At 48.9% G+C, this 17,974-nt stretch overlaps 1 protein-coding gene across 4 annotated transcripts in view; it reads right to left on the minus strand.

Moving 5' to 3' along the window:
- The window catches only part of SGMS1 (sphingomyelin synthase 1), an 87,005-nt gene that overhangs the window by 22,024 nt on the left and 47,007 nt on the right, over positions 1-17,974 (minus strand). For 3 of the 4 annotated variants that reach the window (XM_066191721.1, XM_066191723.1, XM_066191722.1), the window contains one exon: positions 10,100-10,350. The gene's annotated coding sequence lies outside the window, so the exon portion shown is untranslated. Of the gene's footprint in view, positions 1-7,427; positions 7,500-10,099; positions 10,351-17,974 lie in introns of those variants that run through there. The other variant, XM_066191724.1, reaches the window with a different exon arrangement.

The raw sequence follows: 17,974 nt of genomic DNA on the forward strand, positions 1-17,974 counted from the left end.
CGTCCTGGGAAGCGGACACGGGAATTAACCATTTCATCAATGAAGGGACACCCGCTGCTTCAGAAGGATCACTGCAAAAACAAGCCTGGCTTCAACAGCTGCTGTTACACAAACAGTTAACATGCAACAGGGACCAGCACTGCATCCTGCAACAGCCAGAACTGCAGGAACCCAGTGGCTCTGTTCTTCTTCCACAAAGAGGAACCCAAACAAATCAACCTCTGTCCCTTCCGTGGCAAAGTATCACATGATCGACCAGCTCCAGAGGAATCTGGCTTAAGGATCTTTAATTATTTGTTGTTGCTAAGTGTGAACAGATGAGAGGGAGGGAGAGGAGGAAAGATTTCAAGCTGCAGTCATGTGCACGCCGTAGCTCTCTGCGAGCAGGTGGGTGAAGCTCAGATTAGCAAGGTATTAAGGAGAGCAAGGCAGGGATGCCAATGAGGTGCTGCCTGATAATAGCCTCACTGACCTATCTCATCTCCCAGATGGATCAGGAGATCCGTGGCCACAGAGCCATGGCTCTGTGACTGCTGGGGAAGGATGGGAGATTGCAAGAGTATTGGAAAAAGCTGTTGAGGCTGAAGATAAAAGGGGAATGGCCAAGTAGAACATGAAGCAGCAGCTATGCAGGAGAGCGTGATGCTCCTTTCCTTCTCCCTGCAGCACAGCCATGCAAGAGCTTGCTGGGAACAAGCCCTTCCCAGAGGTAAATACTCAGGAGACACATTCCCATGAGATGTCCAGCAGGATCCAATATCCCTGCTGCATGTAAGCAAACAAAAAAGGGGAATGACAATTCTGCTGCTGCTTCTGATGTGCAAGGGCTCCTCCGAGCAGGAGGAGTGAGGTGAGATGTTCTGGTACTGCAGAAATTCTGCGGGTTTAGACTGGATAGTGGGAAGGGATTTTTCCCTGTGAGGGTGGGGAGGCCCTGGCACTGGGTGCAGCAAGCTGGGACAGTGAAAGGTGTCCCTGCCCGTGGCAGGGCTTGGGATGAGAGGATCTTTAAGGTCCCTTCCAACTGGAACCACGCTGGGATTGTGTGATCTGACAAGGAGCCCTTGGGAGCAGGACACTGGGAAAAGTCCATGCAGGCACCCCGTGACAGGCTCTGTGACTCTCCAGCGCTCCCTCCAGGCCTGGGAAATGCATTTGGGCCTCCTGAACACATCAGCAACCAGAATATTTTAGGAGTACAAAACAAACAAGGGCCACCTCGCCACAGCTGCTGCTTTACCCACCCAGCCCACAATCAGACTTGCTGCGCTCTGACATGCAACTTTTAGACAAATCTTCAAGATCTTCTAAACCTGATAAAATACGGCATTTTGATAAGAGGTTATTACAAAAAACCCCCAAAACTTCCACGCAGAAGATCATGAAAATTCATTGTGAGTCCTCCAGGAATGCCAGAGCTCCTCCTCCAAGCAACACAAGAGCAGCTGAAATGACTACTGGTGGGAAAAATACAAATGGTCTTCTGGAAACAAGATTAACTACCTCGAGTGTTCACAGCAAAAGATATTAAAGAGTCACAGAAGTTGGAGTCTGGAGGTTGTTCAAGTCTTTTTGTTTCGTTTGTGTGGTTTCTAGAGGTAAGGGTGGGGCTACTAGATGTAGCACAGGATATAAATACACGAGATTCTCTTTTAAAAGTGTATTATCTGTCCTCAGGCATTGCACAAGCTTTTCACTGGGTCTGAAAAATAAAGAAAATTCACAAATATTTCATGTGGGTGAGGGGATAGAAGTACAGTGGCAGATATCCTGATGAAATATGCAGCTCACCCTGTGTGGCACCACAACAGCACCGACAACGAGGGTCTGATTCTAGGTTTGATTTCACATCAGCAGTGAAACGAGGCGGGGACTGGAATTTATCTGATCCTGAGACAAACTTGTGCTGGTCTGGATCAGTCTGAAACGTAAAACATGCCACACATGGCACCATGTAAATTCAGATTTAATGGGGACACAGTTGAGCTCAGCCTAGACAAGCCAGCAGCTCCCGGACAGCACAAGGAGACCACGTTCCTATCTGGTTTTGGGATTTCTTGCCCTCACCAAACACGATCTGCAGGAGACAGATTGCCAGCAGCAAGGCTGCAGGCTCTCCTTCCTCTCTGGAGGAGCAAGGAGGAAGGATCAATATTCTGAAAGCTCTTGAAAAGCAGTGGAACAGCCCCTGGGGAGCCGAGCAGACACAGCACCAGCCCAAAATTTAGGAAACCTGGAGCTCCTTAGCCCACTAAAAGCCACTTTTTGCCAAGTAACCAATTTCCTTACACTCTCCATTAAATAAAACATGAAGGGCAGGCAGAGACATAAAATATGAATGCACACACGTCCGAAAGCAACAGGCCCTGTTATTGTAGATGCTGCATAAATCATTGAGGACACAGGGACTTGTGTCCCCTAACAGAGGGCACAGAATTTGGGGTCAGTCAGCAGGCAAGGGAGTTTGATATTAAGAAACGTTGCATCTATATTCGCCTTTGTGATCTGCACTGCCTAAAAATAGCAGAAACCACTTTAGTGCATGTATTATTTAGTCAGGCCAGATGGGTGAAAGGCAGAATCAAACCTCAAGACAAACATCAGATGATTTTGGTGTGGGCCTCCACCGAACACAGCACCTGGAATGGGATCACACAGCACAGAAACCCAGAATGGTCTGGAATTGATAAAACCTGTCCTGTCACGGGCAGGGACACCTTCCACTAGCTCAGGATGTTTCAAGTCCTAAAGTCCAGCCTGGCCTTGAGCACTTCCAGGGATCCAGGGACAGCCACAGCTGCTCTGGGCACCCTGTGCCAGGGCCTCACCACCCATAGGGACTGTCACTGGGAATTCAGCCAGAATGACCAAAATTATCCTTTTCTGTCTCATTTCCCTGCCTGGGGCCACAACAGCAGTTATGAGCTGCACCTTTGAAATTTACTGTTGTATCCGTTTTCCAGAGCTTTGCCACACAAACACAATGTCTTTACAATTTCAAGTGTTACCAGTTAAGAGGTGCTGCTTTGGCAAATTTCTCTAGAGAAGAGAGAAATTAATGGCTACTTATGGAAAACTTGTCCCAAATCACTGCCACCTCCTTTTTCTTGAGATTTTTTATTTCAGGCAGTTGACTGACAAATAACACTGCTGTTTACAATGCACAACACCTAGCCTTTTTTGTGTTTGCACAAAAAGTTAGATTTAAAAGGCACAGCAGCTTTCAGACAGCTGGTGGCAGACAACAACCTCCAAGTTCAGCCATGACAATTCTGTAGGTAGCCGAAAACCACCTTCCACTGTGAAAATGTGGCCCAAAGTATTTCTGGACTACCTTTTTACTACTCTGTATTTACAAAGTGGACATGAGGTGACTCCGCAGCCAGATGAAGGAGCTCAGGATGAAGGCTGTGCCCAGCTGTATATGTGAATTCTCTAGGACAGGACATGCAAAGCTCCAAGCCAGCGGTGGGAGGTCTTTGAGGGACTTCACACCACTCTTTCCCACCTTACAGGACTACAAAGCTCAACAGGTCCCCACTGAAGCTCCAGAAATTGCCAAATCTGCCCTAGCACTCAGCCTGTGGATGCCTCCTCCTCTGATTATTCTGAGGTTCAACAGAACTGAAAGTCATCTTCATGCCCGAAGTTATTTCTGAGTATAAAATCACTTCACAGGATCCCAGAACAGTCTGGGTTGGGAGGGACCTTAAAGCCCATGCAGTTCCACCCCTGCCACGGGCAGAAACACCTCCCACTATCCCAGGCCGCTCCAACCTGGCCTGGGACACTTCCAGGGATCCAGGGGCAGCCACAGCTCCTGTTTGCAGCTTCTGCTCACCTGTTTTCAAAGGTACTTTTTAGACAGGACTCCCTCCCTGCGTCAAAGGTCTGCATGGCAGAGCATGGAGGCAAACTGTATGATGCAGGAATCTCACAAAAAATCAGGAACATTTATCTCAAACTGAGACCTAGACAAGAACCAGCTGAAGTGCTTGTGCTCCTTGGCTTTTTTCTTCCTTATTTTCCTTCCCATCTCAGTAGAGCCTGTACTTCCTTCTCCCCTTTCTTCCATCCTTTGGAGCTCCTCCCAGCCCCACGTGTCAGACCCTTTCCAGTCCAATCCAGATGACAAATCACCAGGATTACGAGAAAGTGAAGAGGCTGCTAAAACCAAGGAAATGCCCAACCAGCACCAAAAACAGAAATGCCAAACCAGCATCAGAAAGAGAGGTCAGAGTATTTTAGATAACTTTGTGGAGGATGATAACTCCTCCTCCTCCTCCTCCCTGCTCAGGAGAAGGAGAATCAGTGTGAAAGGATCCCAAGAACTGTAAATAAATGATAATCCTGTTCATCAATGAGCTCGGGCTGCAATGAAATGAAAGCCACAGAAGGATCTGTAATCACTGACAAATAAGCCCCTCCAACAGGATCACTCCTGCACTGATGGCTCAATTATGCCCGGGCAGAATGTTACACAACATTAAACATTAACAAAAGTCTGAGCCTGGGTTACTTTTCTCCCAGATAAATCCAAAACAGTAACCCAGTGCTCTTAGCTGAAGTAACCCAGAATTAACAGGTCCATTATTTTCCCACCTTTCCCTTCACATCTGATAAAAGCCAGGCCACCACACAGAGGGGAAAAAAGGTTTGCAAATAGTCCCTCTGCTGAACAGTTATACCGTTATCATTTAAAATACACATCGTTTGGGAGAGAGCTGCTGATGTAAATTTAGCAACTCAGAAATTAAACCAGAGGCAAACTGTTCTGGGCTATGGAGGTTCACTCTCAGCTCCCCAGAAGGATTTCTTCCCTCCTCTAAAATCCTGTTCCCAGCAAACAGTTGCACCACTTCTGTTTCCAGAAGCTGCAAGGAGATCTGTGAAGCCAAACACAACAGGAAGATGCTTTCGTTTCTCATTTGGCTTTTGCAATATCATTTTTCATAACTTCTCCAGAACTAGAGATCCCCTCACCACCGGAAATACCTTTGGCCTCCTTGGCCCCAGGACACTCTGCTGCCTCAGGGACAGCTCCGTGTCCCCCGGGTCCTTCCCTCCGGTCCCCCCCAGCCTGCGCTGGTTCCTGGGGTTGTTCTTGGTTGCTTTAACCCCAGTCCAACATCCAAACACACTGAGAGAGCTGAACAATGCCAGGATTTAGGTGGGGTGCGACCGGTTTAGAACAGACAAACCAACGGCCCCAGAGCAAAGCAGGTGGCTGAGGTTAAAAGAGAAAATTTCAAAACACCAAAGGAATTAGAAATAACATGGAAAAAAACCCCAGAAATCTGGGAAGATGAAGAAACTGAAATCAAAGTTATACTAAAACTCACTTGCTGGTGGTCTTCCAACTAAATCCTTCTCATCCTTGATGCTTAATACCCGACAATCCCAAAGCAGCAGCTTCTCCAATACAAATAAACAGGAGTCAAATGTGTTCGGCTCCATTGTTTTAAAAAATAAATCAAGTATGACAGCATCCATGTTCTTGGTGGTGAAAAACCTGCTTGACTGCTGAAGTGATCTTTTAAATTTACAAGAAAACAGCGTTATATCTGTCACTGAGACCAATGAATTTTTACTCCTGCTTATGAAAAGCAGCCCAGGAATTTGTGAGAAATCACGATGAAGTGTTATGAAACTTAACTGAGTAAAAATACCTGCTTGTCTCCAGGATTCTTTTTCAGAGTTTGAAGTGTAACTTCAATTTTTAAATTCCCTTTTAAAAGGTAGAACAATTCCAGGCAAAGGTAAACTCTGACTTGCTACTGAATTCCACCTTGTATTCACAGCTTCTCAAAAAGAATAAATGCTGTTTGTCTTCGAAGTATCTGCCCAGGAAATGGGACAGGTTTTCTGAACTAAGTGTTAGATAAACATTCTTTAGCTACGATGAATAACTGCTGTAGTCCCTTCACCGCATCCTTTGCAGGAAAGGCTTGGTACAGGATGCATCCCGGGTTTTAGGATCTATCTAAGATGGATATCCAGGATATCTGAAATGCCCCTGGATATTTCTTTCTCAACATTGTATGGGATGGGTCACTGTTTATCAGTGTGTGGCTCGGAGTGCTACAACAACAGAAGCTGAACCAAGGAGCAGCAGGAGAACTCAAGCTGTTCTAAAGGTTGATAAAGAAAGATTTAAAAATGAAAGAAAGCAAATAAAAATAAGCTCAAACCCCCAAAAGCGAAGTTAAAAAAAAAAAAAAGCAAGAATAAAACTTTTCAGCAAAGAAAACAATGGTTTTCATAACTGGATTTTAGGAATTCAGTTGTTTTAGGAAAGGCAACAGAAAATATATCTAAAGGACCAGTGATAACCGCAAGGAACAGTGATAAACACTGGAGGTTGGTGACAAAACACTGTACAGTGACCACTTCCTAAAAGCAACACTTAAAAAGTCCGTGGCTTCCAAAGCACAAGTTATTTATCCTTGGTTTGTCTGTTGACTCTTTCTCCTGACACTTCACACACTCATTGCAAAATAAAGTCTCTTCTGAGAGTGTCATATTCCACATTCACATTCAGTGAAATCACACCCCCAGTACTTCTTGGGTTTGCTTTTCTTCTTTTCCCCAAGCAGAACTCTCCTCATAAAACATCAGAATAAGAACAATTCAAAGAGCAGAGTAAATCTCCTTCAATCTCTGTCCTTAACCTGGCCGGACTACGGCAGACGAGCTGGGCTGCAGTGGGAGGCTTAAACTCAACCTTTCCAATGGGAGCCTTCACCTGAATTCCTGTCTCTGCACACCAGGACTCGTGTCACCTGTGCCAGCGGAACTCAACACGCTTTCCTCAGAGGCATCCCCTCCCTCCCCTCCTGTGCCTGGGTGATTCCACGGCAGAAAACCCGCTCTTTTCCTGGTTTTCTGCAGGCGTGGAGCACGAGCAACTCCTTCCCCTTTCGGTGGCAGCAGCGAGTTGCGAGAGCAACCCGGCTGGATGTTGAAACCATACCTCACATCCCCTAATCCGCCTTTCTATTTTTAACCGGAGTCATTTCCCCCACCTCCTTTGCCATGCAGACAGCTGCAGAAAGCAGCTGGAGACAACAGAGTGCTCCATCAGGGCAATTTTCCCCGCAAAAAAACATCCTCAGGCCAGAGGCGAGCGCACGTGGGGCAGCAGAGACACTCCCAAGGTGCGTGTCCTTCTCCTTGTCCCTTGCGGCCACAACAGCTCTGACTGCACGGCGTGGCAACCTGGTTACCCAAAGGACCGTGGCTCACCTGAACTGGCTGAGATCCCGATCAGCACCTCTCGTCCCTAAAAACTCAAAGGAGAGAGGCTCGAGCAAGGATCCAGAGCGTGGATCTGCTCCTGGAGCAGGCTCTCCCAAGTCAGGGAGGAGGGAGCGCCCTGCCCTCTCCAAGGCAGATCCCCACCTGACACAGCACTTGGGAGCACTTACTGAGGTGTCCCCAGGCCAGAGACCTCCTTCCACAAGGTCACACTTCCTGCGGAAAGGTCTGGAGTCACCTTCTCCTCCAGGTTTGGATACCTCCTCCCTCAGGCACTTGGTGTCAGGTGTAACTGAGACACACAGCAACCCCCGAATTCTCTCCTCACATGAGAGAGCAGCTTTAAAAAGCTCAGCTTTAAAAAGTTAAAGTGCAGCCAGGCTATAAAGTTAACCAAGCAAAAAGGACACTTTCCAGAGCAGCAGGAGCAGTTTGGAGCTTTCCCAGGCAGCTGGAAAGCCGGGCACGCGGAGCACAGGCTGTGCGGGGCGCTGAGCCGTGCCAAACAGCACACAGCACTTGGGGCATGGGATACCGCTGAAAGCGAGGTCCAGGTTTCTGAGCTGTGCCCTCCAAGGCCTTGCTTGGACCCATTTTCCCCCTGGAGATGACTGAAAATCCTCTGGTAGGACCAGGCAGACGTTTGGCAGAAGACAGCCAGGCTGAGAGTTTGGCACTTGAAACAGACCCGGCTTAGGGGGGAGAGGCACAACTCCAACACCGACTCAGGGAGCTTAGAGGAGTTTAGCTGGAAGTTTTGAGTCATGCTCTTGGACACGGGCAACTAGAACAGCTTAAGCCCTTCTTGAACCCTTTTTCTTTTGTTCAGGCAACGGTTGCAAACATCACAAACGAAGCTACTTCTGCTGTTGTCCATGTGCTGCAGATTTTCTGTGCCTTAAGTTACTCCCACAAAACAGACTCACTGCCAACACGATCGACCAAAACGTAAAGCAAATGCAGACAGGACTGTACAGACTCTAAGTATTAAATGCTTCAGAGAAACCCATCTCTTACATGCCTACAGAAACAAAAGTCAACCAAAACAGCAGTCTGGTGTGGAATTAAGCCCAGCGAGACCCACAGCAAATCTTCTCAGCTCAAACGGATTTGAATCACAGGATCCCAGGAAACGAAGCTGCTGAGCAAAACACTCCGTCAGCCATAAACCCACGTGAAATTACATTTCATTAATGAATGACAGTGTTTTCAAGTAAGTAAATGCTGTGCTTCCCCTCTGCCCTAGCTGGAGCTGCTTTCTTGGGAAAAAGACCGCAGGGAGAGCAGGTCCTCTCCCATCATTAACAGGACTACAGCACTTTGTTAACAGGCACAGAAACCACGGCAGCAGCAAACACCCACGTGTGAAACCAAGATCTGCGAGTAATTTCACTTCTTACCTTCTGGAAAATGGGAGTTTCAGTGACAGGAAACCTTTTTAGCAGCTTTTACAGGCACAGGGCCCATGGGTTAATGATTTACCTGACAGTGCTTTTAAGCAGATTAGATAAGAGTGGTTTTGTTACGGTCTGTTTTCCTGCCTTTGTCTGCATAACCAAATCAACTGGCAAATGAAGTAGGCAGGGTATTACTTGACAGAGCAGGAAGAAATTCATGCTCCTCTCAGCCTGCTCACACCAGCCTGCTATAAAAACATATTTTTTATACCGACACACATGCCCATCTAAACACACACAGAGCCTAAAAAACAACGCCTGGAGTAGCTCTTCTCTGTGTGTACACTTATGTGTGCATATACACAAATACATGTGTAAAAAACACACACAGATGAGCTGCTGCAGGCAGTTTGGTTTAGTTTCTTCCTCAGAAGTGAAGTAAAAAAAAACCAAAAAAACCCTTGACTCATCGCTCTAAATCTATTAGAAAGCTTCCAGATTAAAGCATTGAGTTCCAAAGAGGTTTAGGATGAGAAGAAAAGGCGGCTGTGCCCAAAACGCACAAATAGGATCACAGCCCCTGGGAAGACTCCGCAGCGGATCCAGGGAGCAGCTCGTGGATGAAGTCCTGTTCCCCTGCGCAGCACCCACAGCCCTCCGAGAGGATTTCTGTGCCCTCCCTGTGACTCACGGGCTGCTCTCCACACCCAGGGCCACCCTGCTGTGGGGCAGCGGTGACACGGCGACACACACGGAGCAGGCACAGGCACACGGCACTGCCCAGGCACAGCCACTCTGCGACCTCACGCAAAGTCCAAAACACCGTCTTGCTCCTGCTCTTTCATACAAACACTGCAAACAACTGCCCTGGGGATATCTGGCAGCAGTCAAGGCGGAGGTCACGCGTGGGGAGAGCTGCCCAGTGTGGCAAAGGGGACAGTAGATTGTCCCCGGCTTTTAGTTTGTGCAAGGAACCGCTGCTGCCACACTGTGTAGTTCTGGTTATCTCCCACAGGTGTGCTGCAAACAAATCTCCAAACGCAGAAACCACAGGGAGATTCCATGCCCCAGCAGGAGATGAAGCTTGCCGTATGGAAACACGCCCCTGACACAATTTGGGGGACAAGCCAGGGGGGACACACGGGCAGGTCACTGCTGTCCCACCTGCTGGCAGCCTGGCTGGTTTCTAGTAAAAAAGACCCGAAGGCAAACTAAAAACTAAGATTAAAACCAAGCAGCAACAACAAAGTAACCCCAAGCTTAAGTGCCACTTTCAAAAAAAAGTTACCCAAGCAAAAAGACAACCAACTCCCCGGAGCTGTGCTGTAGGTCTGACCGAATCCGAGTCCCTCCGTCGCTTCCCAAACGCAGCCCCCGGCCCTCCAGCAGCAGCCAAACACTCCTTTACACTTAACCGGGACCATCCGGAGAGGAGAGCTACTCACCGCTGGAAATCAGGCGGTAGATAGCAGCAGATAAGGCGGCTTTTCCTCTGCCAGCTGCAGGCAGGCGCGCCGCTCCCGGCAGCAGGACGGGGACTCGGCGGCGGCGCGGCCACTCCCGCACCGAGCAGCGCGCCCGCGCCTCCTCCGCCAGCGCCGACTTCCTTCGCGCTCAAAGTTGCCTCTCAACTTCCCCCGGGCTGGGCTTCCTCAGCGCTCCTCTCCCCGCTGCTCGCCGGCCCCGCGGGAAGCGCCTGCGGAGGGAAATGCCGAGAGGTGAGCGGAGATCCAGAGGGGATGAAGCGACAGCGCTCCCGCCGCTCCTTTTCCCGGGCGCGCCAGTGCGTCAGCACCAGGAGAGGAGGGGACGGAGCGCCCGCGACAGGAGGAACAGCAGGAGGAGGAGGAGGAGGAGGAGGCCGGGAGTGCCAGCCCGACCGCGGGTGGTGCAACAGCTCCCGGCAGTGCTGCTCCACCGGCAAAACGCACCTAAAAGACGGGGAAATGGGTTTATCACATAGGTTCAGTCTGGTGGTTCCTACTGTACGCATGGAACGCTTTCATTTAAAGTGTCACTTTTGAAAGCTGAGAAAGTCACTGCAGGGAGGAAGGATTCCTTTTTCCCAATATGTATGAGTACCAGATGTTAAGTCCTACCCTATAAAGACAAAAACAAACAAACAAACAAACAAACAAACAAAACCCCCTCCACCGTAAAGGAAAGTCGTGTTCCACCACACTAACACGAAACAAAACAACCAATTCCCCGAGCTTTCCATGAATTTTTTGGCTCCATCCCACCGCTGCCACCAGCAGCAGAGTCCATGGCCAGGCAGCATAAGCGGCCTCCGAGGGCTGGCATCCAGCCTCCATCCCGAAGCGCACAGCAAGGACTGGAAGCACACAGGACCTCCTGCCCATGGATTCGGGAGGAAAGGCGGGTGAAAGCATCCCAGGTGAGAGGGAACAGAGGGTGTCAGCTGGCCACTGCCTTGGGACGGCGGGGAATTGCTGTAATTCAGTACAAAACCACAACACAAAGCAGGCTGAGTCACATGTTGGGAAGACTGATGGGATGAGCAGCGCTGGCAATGTCTTCCAGCAGAGCACGGACTCTCCCGACTCTGCTGGATCCAACAGAGACACTGTCCAGGAGTGAAGTCAGAGGCGTAGGAAGCAGCCTGCTTCCACTCCGCAAATGAAATAATATGGAAATTGAAAAACAGGCACCAGCAGTAACAAATAGCAGCATCAAGTTTTCTGAGCTCCATCCCGAGAGAGGGAGCCTGTTGCCAGGAATACCGAGAAATCTGCAGAGCCACATCAAAGAAGCACAGGGTGGAAAAAGTATTTTCAGAAGCTGCACACAGAAATCCTTCCTTCCACACTCATTCGATCCTACAGAAAACAAGTATTTTAAATGAGTAACTGCTTTGGGGTTTTTTATTAGATCCACGCCCCTGAACACGGCCCAGCAGTGCTTGTTCCTAACACATGGAGACAGCCAAGTATCCAGTGGAACAATGTGCTCACCATCAACTCCTCCACAAAGTGCAGGCACCTAAAAATGGCCCATGGTCAAGTCCAACTCAGCCCATTTTATTTCAGATCTGAGGAGACACAGAATGAGGCACCAGCAGTCTTTTGGTAACTGGGCTCTGTAACACTCAACAGATGTCATCTGCCCCACCTGGCCCCGCTTTCCAGGAGGGATTCTGGAGTGAAAACGGTAATTGCTCATCACCTAAAGATTTCTTAAGACGTAATTCAATCAGTACCAATCCTGTAAATCCCTCCCACTGAGAATATATATAAGGAATCTACAGCTTAATTAGAAGACGCCACAGGCCAAGGACTCCTTGTTACGCTGACGACACTCGTGTCTACTTTGGGCCCTCACACACCTCTCAGCACAGCAGAAGTCACCTGGTGAGGCCAGAGGCCAACTCAGTAACTCCCCCCTGACAATAAATGCATTCATATTTGACAGAAATGCTCTTGTGTTAATCCAGCAGATCTTATCTTGGTCATATTTTCTTCCCCCGTGATCCAGGCCTGCGTGAGTTCAGTGACCTCAAGGCACGTAACAAAGGCAGCCCTGTTTTCCCACGAGTCAGGTGGGGCCAGAGGGGAGAGGAGAAGACAGTTGGACGAGTATTACAGGTAGTTAACAGCGAGCTTTGGGAACACCTTTTCAAACATGGCGCATTTAAATACTGCGTGAGTCCAGACAGATACAGCATAACACCCTGTAAAGTCCCAAACAAACAAAAAGAAACACAATGAACTCTTCCACAGGATGTGCAAAGGAGGGAGTTCTGTTCTCTTACACAGTCCAGCCAGGACACATTTAGCCTAAGGGCTGAAAGAGAGGACAGCCTGAGCTGATGACATCATTTTCTTTCTATAGGAGTGAGCATCTGGGAGCACTGCTCTCAGTTCAGTGGCTGTTGCGGTTTCACCTCCACCTTCCCCCATCCTGCTTCAACAGCTGAGTGACAATCGCCCGAAAACACCTAAAGAACAGAGATGGCCACAGAGATGTTGCTTCCTTCCCACCAGAACATAAGCAATGTGACAGAAAAAAACCAGATTTGAGGTTGGCTGCTGGCACTGAGGAGAAAGGGCTGCTACCAAGCTCCAGTGCTGATGTGTCTTGATCATTCAAGCATCACATGCATTTGGAAAGTCCTTCCAAAGGTCTGGGGAAGGGCCTTCCTTGCCTTGACAGCTTAAATCTGCTTAAACATCAAAACCAGTCAGATTATGTTGAGCCCCCCTTTTCCCTACCCATCAGAAAAGAACTGTGTACTAGCAGATGAAATCCAGCACTGAGGGTGGGAACAAACGTCTCAGGCAAGTAAGAAAAAACTGCTTGGAATCCCAGTGTCACTGAGGCTGAAAATCCCTCCCAGCCCATGGAGTCCCAGCTGTGCCCGACGCCCACCTTGTCCCCAGCCCAGAGCACTGAGTGCCACCTCCAGCCCTTCCTTGGACACCTCCAGCCATGGGCACTCCAAACCTCCCTGGGCAGCCCCTGCCAAGGCCTCAGCACCCTTTCCATGCAGAAATTCCTGCTGCTGTCCAAGCTGAGCCTCCCCTGGCACAGCCTGAGGCCGTTTCCCCTTGTCCTGTCCCTGTTCCCTGGGAGCAGAGCCCGACCCCCCCTGGCTGTCCCCTCCTGTCAGGAGTTGTGCAGAGCCACAAGGTCCCCCCTGAGCCTCCTTTTCTCCAGGCTCAGCCCCTTTCCCAGCTCCCTCAGCCTCTCCTGGGGCTCCAGCCCCTTCCCCAGCTCCCTTCCCTTCCCTGGACACGCTCCAGCTCCTCGAAGTCCTTCCTGGACTGGGAGCCCAGAACTGGGCACAGCCCTGGAGGTCCCTCAGCAGGGCCAGCACAGCACTGTGACTGTGTGATGTGCTCATACAGCTTCACACAAGCAATGCAAATCTATACATCCATCTCGCATACCCTAAAAAACCTTCAAAGCATTTTTTTTGGCCTGTCCATTCAAGTAACTTGTCCTGGTCACATTCAGAAAGAATGTGCTACAGGAGCATTATGAAACTACTCTGACCTTTGTTTGCATTAAAACACTTAGAGAAGTAATGTGAAACTATTGTGACACGTGTAATAAAATAATAATTATTATTTCATCTGTGTTACAGCATTAACAGCCATTACATCTTCTGATGTAGAAGGCTGTTAATGGACAGCTGCTTTTGAAACTAAAAATATTTACGTTAATGGAGTTCTGAGAGAAACTAAGAAACATGAAACAGCTGAGTTTAAAACCTCTCCAGTGTTATCAGAATAACTTCCAGAAGGTGAAGTGCTTAGGTGTGTTTGCTAATACAAAGGGAGATTCCTGAGTGCTGATGCGCTCATCAGTTCCAGCAATTAAGTTTCCCGGGAGGAATGCTGTGTCATGTAATGTGTGACTCACAGAGCAACGTCCGCAGGAAACCACTCTTCTCCTTCTCTCCCTATAAAAAGCTCAGCCTTGCTTGCAAGTTGAACTGAGTTCCCTAAGCAGAAGTCCTCCAATTTCAGCATCATGTGCTCGAGCACGTCTGCAAGAGCGAAGGTGTATTTTAAACCCTGGCAGCAAACCAGAATCCTCTGGAAAATCGGCTGGAAACTCCTCCTGGCTCCTCCTTCAGCAGCGGGTTAAGAAACACCTCGTGCTGCTGTGTTTGGACACGTGGTTGTCCTTTGCCCTCGCGGCAGTTTTGCAATCTGCGATGCTCTGCCCGGCTGAGCTGATCCCGGGCACTTCCCGTTCCCTACAAACCCCCGGACAGCTCTGAGGGATCACACACATTCCTTGTGCACACACTGGAGCGCTAAAAGGAGCAGCAGTGGGATCCCAAACCTCTGGAGACCCACCAGAATATGGTGAAATGTCTTCACTCTGTGCCATTCGTGCTCGAAGCAGCTCCTGGAGTTCTCATCTAATCCAAATGGATAAAATCCTCACTCTGCTCATCATGTGTGCTTCCCAGGGCTGCAGGGTGTGTCCAGCCTTCTGTTCTTTTTGGTTCAAGGCCCTGCTTGACCTTTAGATCCTTGGAGAAACACATGGACCTTCCCAGGGGTGGCTCTGCAGAGCTGAACACCCAGCACCTCTCCAGAGAAAACACTCTGGAATGGCAATTCCATCCAGGGGATGTGCAATCACATACCCAGCTCAAAGCAAGAGTTCAATACCACTGAGGTCCCTTTTGAGCCTGCAAGAGCGAAGCTTTAAAGAGAATACAAAAATAGAAACAAGACGCCCTTTTCAAATCCCCCCACTCAACAATAAGGACATTTTTCACAGGGCAAGGCATCATTCCCATGTGACTGCATCCCACATCCAGCTACAGCACTTCCAGCTTGGCAAGTGCCACTCCTATTCCCTGATCCACTTGTTCTGCCCGCCCAGAAGTCTCATCCATCACCCAGGTGCGTTAAAAACCTCCGGTTAAAAAAGTCACCGCCTCAAAATTCCAATTTGCTTCTATCTCTTCCAAACCCGAAATTTCAATCCAAAGGCCTCTGTCACAGATTGTTTCCTCGCCAAACACTGATTTTGCCATCTAAAGAGTTTGCCCCACACCTTGTGACAAGGCTGCTGCTTTGTACAGCAGCAGTTTGGCACTATCAGATGCTCTCTGGCTTCTTTGAGGCCTTAGACTCATCAAGCAAAATAAACATTTCAAAACAACAAACCCCAACCAACCAAAAATAAACCCAGCCACCACCCCAAAACCAAAGCAAGAGTTAATACAGGATGATGTTTGGTGCTAAAGGTCGACAGCAGGGCTGCTGGGTGTGGAGGGGGCTTTTTCCTGTTAAAGATAAATCAACCCTGTCTCCACATCCTGAGTGTTTGTTTGCAGGCCACAGCCACACTGAGCACAAAAGGGAGAGAAATCCACTCCTTGGGGCCCTTTAGCCAGATGTTTGCTTGTTATCCCAAACACCAGATCTACACCCGCTGCTCCTGCCAGGAGCATCTCCCTCACAGCCAGGCAGCAGACCCAGACCGACAGACACTCCACTCAAAGAGTCTGAAGATAAAACACCCGTTATCAATTCATCCCAGCCTCCAGTTCCCCTGTTCTCCCCATGGAGCTGGCAGTCAATATCCACAGGTTAAATGGCCCTGACACCCCCACCTATCCAATACCTTTCTCATTAATGAGCACGATGTGCATTAATATTCAAATATGCACTTCCTCTGCCCCGAGGGCAAGGGGAACAACAGGACAGGAGCGATAAGGAGCTGTTTGTGAAGGATGCAGGGTGTTGTATTCCCAGTATCCTGTGTCAGGGCTTTACACACGGGTGAGCTGTGCAAATCCATCATTCCAACTCTCATCCTACTTCTTGTGACTTCCCCAGCCACAAGTCCACCTGGGTTCTAAGGATGACCTTAATTAAGAGCTGGAAAGAACAAATGCTCAGGAAGCCAGAGCCATTAATCCCAAAGGCTTAAAGGTTTTACATGGGAAGTGTGTTCATACATCCCCTTATCTCATCTTACAAAAGAGGGAACAGGCAGCAACCACAACCAAAAGCTGCTTTTGGTGTCCCTCAGATAAAATCTAACTGTACTTTTATCTCCACCAATGATCAAAATACAATAAAAACTTGGCCTGTTAGACTTTCTTTGTACAACCTTGACCTCCAGTCCAATTTATTCTTAAAAGATGTTCAAGAATAAGCTCTGTGTAAACATGAAAAATAACAGCCTGGTCCTTCTACCAGGACCATTAAAATTCTGCTTTCTGGCATATATGTCCCCTAAAAAAATTCAGCGTTCAATGAAATCCCAAGTCATATTTCTTACATGGACACCTTTCTACAAGCACCTGAGTTACGTGTCTCTCCCTACAATTCCAAACAGGAACTTGAACAGGGACCTGAAGGAACTTCACCCTGCTCTCACCAAAGCCAAGTCTCAGCAGCTTTGACCACAAAAGGCATAAAAGCATGGAATGGTTTGGATTGGAAGGGACTTTAAAGATCATCTCATCCCACCCCCTGCCATAGGCAGGGACACCTTCCACTATCCCAGGTTGCTCAAAGCCCCTCCAACCTGGCCTTGGACACTTCCAGGAATCCAGAGGCAGCCACAGCTTCTTTGGGCAACCTCTGCTCTGTCTGGGCTTCATCACGTACTAATTAAACTAAACTGTTATTTACAACACAAACATATTATGCTGTAGCATACACAGAGTAGCTAAATCAAGCCATGGCTAAATACCTTTCCCCTGGCATTCATCACTTATATTTTGGCTGGCATTTACTGTGCTGGCACTTGCATTTCTGTTCTTGACACCAGTCACAACACACAGATTATGTTCGTGTTTTCAAACCCCAAAACGTCAAAAAACCCCTCTCCAGGAGCACACACAAGGGGGACTCACTCTGCTTGATACTGACAGCAGAAGGACCTGGAGCTGCTAGAGTGAGCCCAGAGGAGGCCTTGGAGATCTTCCAAGGGTTGGAGCCCCTCTGCCCTGGAGCCAGGCTGGGAGAGCTGGGGGTGTTCACCTGCACAAGAGAAGGCTCCAGGGAGAGCTCAGAGCCCCTGCCAGAGCCTAAAGGGGCTCCAGGAGAGCTGGAGAGGGACTGGGGACAAGGGATGGAGGGACAGGACGAGGGGGAATGGCTTCCCACTGCCAGAGGGCAGGGATGGATGGGGTATTGGGCAGGAATTGTTCCCTGGGAGGGTGGGCAGGCCCTGGCACAGGGTGGCCAGAGCAGCTGTGGCTGCCCCTGGATCCTTGGAAGTGTCCAAGGCCAGGATGGACAGGGCTGGGAGCAGCCTGGGATGGTGGAAGGTGTCCCTGTCCATGGCAGGGGTGGCACTGGATGGGCTTTAAGGTCCCTTCCCACCCAAACCATTCCATGATTCTGTGATTCCCTGCTGCCCCCTGGTTATTCCCAGTGAATTACCCAATCCTTATCACAGAGCTGACACCACAGGATTTGAGTGGGATAGGTGTGTATCTCAAACTGGGGACAGCACCCTCCCTCCCATGCTCTCAACCAAAAAAACCTGTTATTTTTTAAGGACCTGTAACTACTCCCAAAGGCTGACCCCACTTGGGTGCTATTGTGCTGCACCCACGATTTCCTAGAGCAAGAATAGCTCCGTTTCTCCCCCGTCAACACCAAAGAGCTCCAAACCAGAACATTTCCACAGAACTTCCACTGTCTGTTGTGTTTCCTAAAAATCACTGTCGGAGGTTTTACCCCTACAATTACAGGTCACAAAAATGCAGTTTGGTTAGGAGTTAAAAATATCTAAGAGGGAGTAAAACAGTGAAGGTAAATACTTCAACTTTCTAGAGAGGTAGACTTGCTTTCTTGGCTGTTTATTTATGT

This window comes from Chamaea fasciata, unplaced genomic scaffold (genome assembly GCF_029207755.1).
Source record: "Chamaea fasciata isolate MVZ Bird 193981 ecotype frontalis unplaced genomic scaffold, bChaFas1.0.hap1 SCAF_9, whole genome shotgun sequence".
In the NCBI taxonomy this organism is placed as follows: domain Eukaryota; kingdom Metazoa; phylum Chordata; class Aves; order Passeriformes; family Sylviidae; genus Chamaea; species Chamaea fasciata.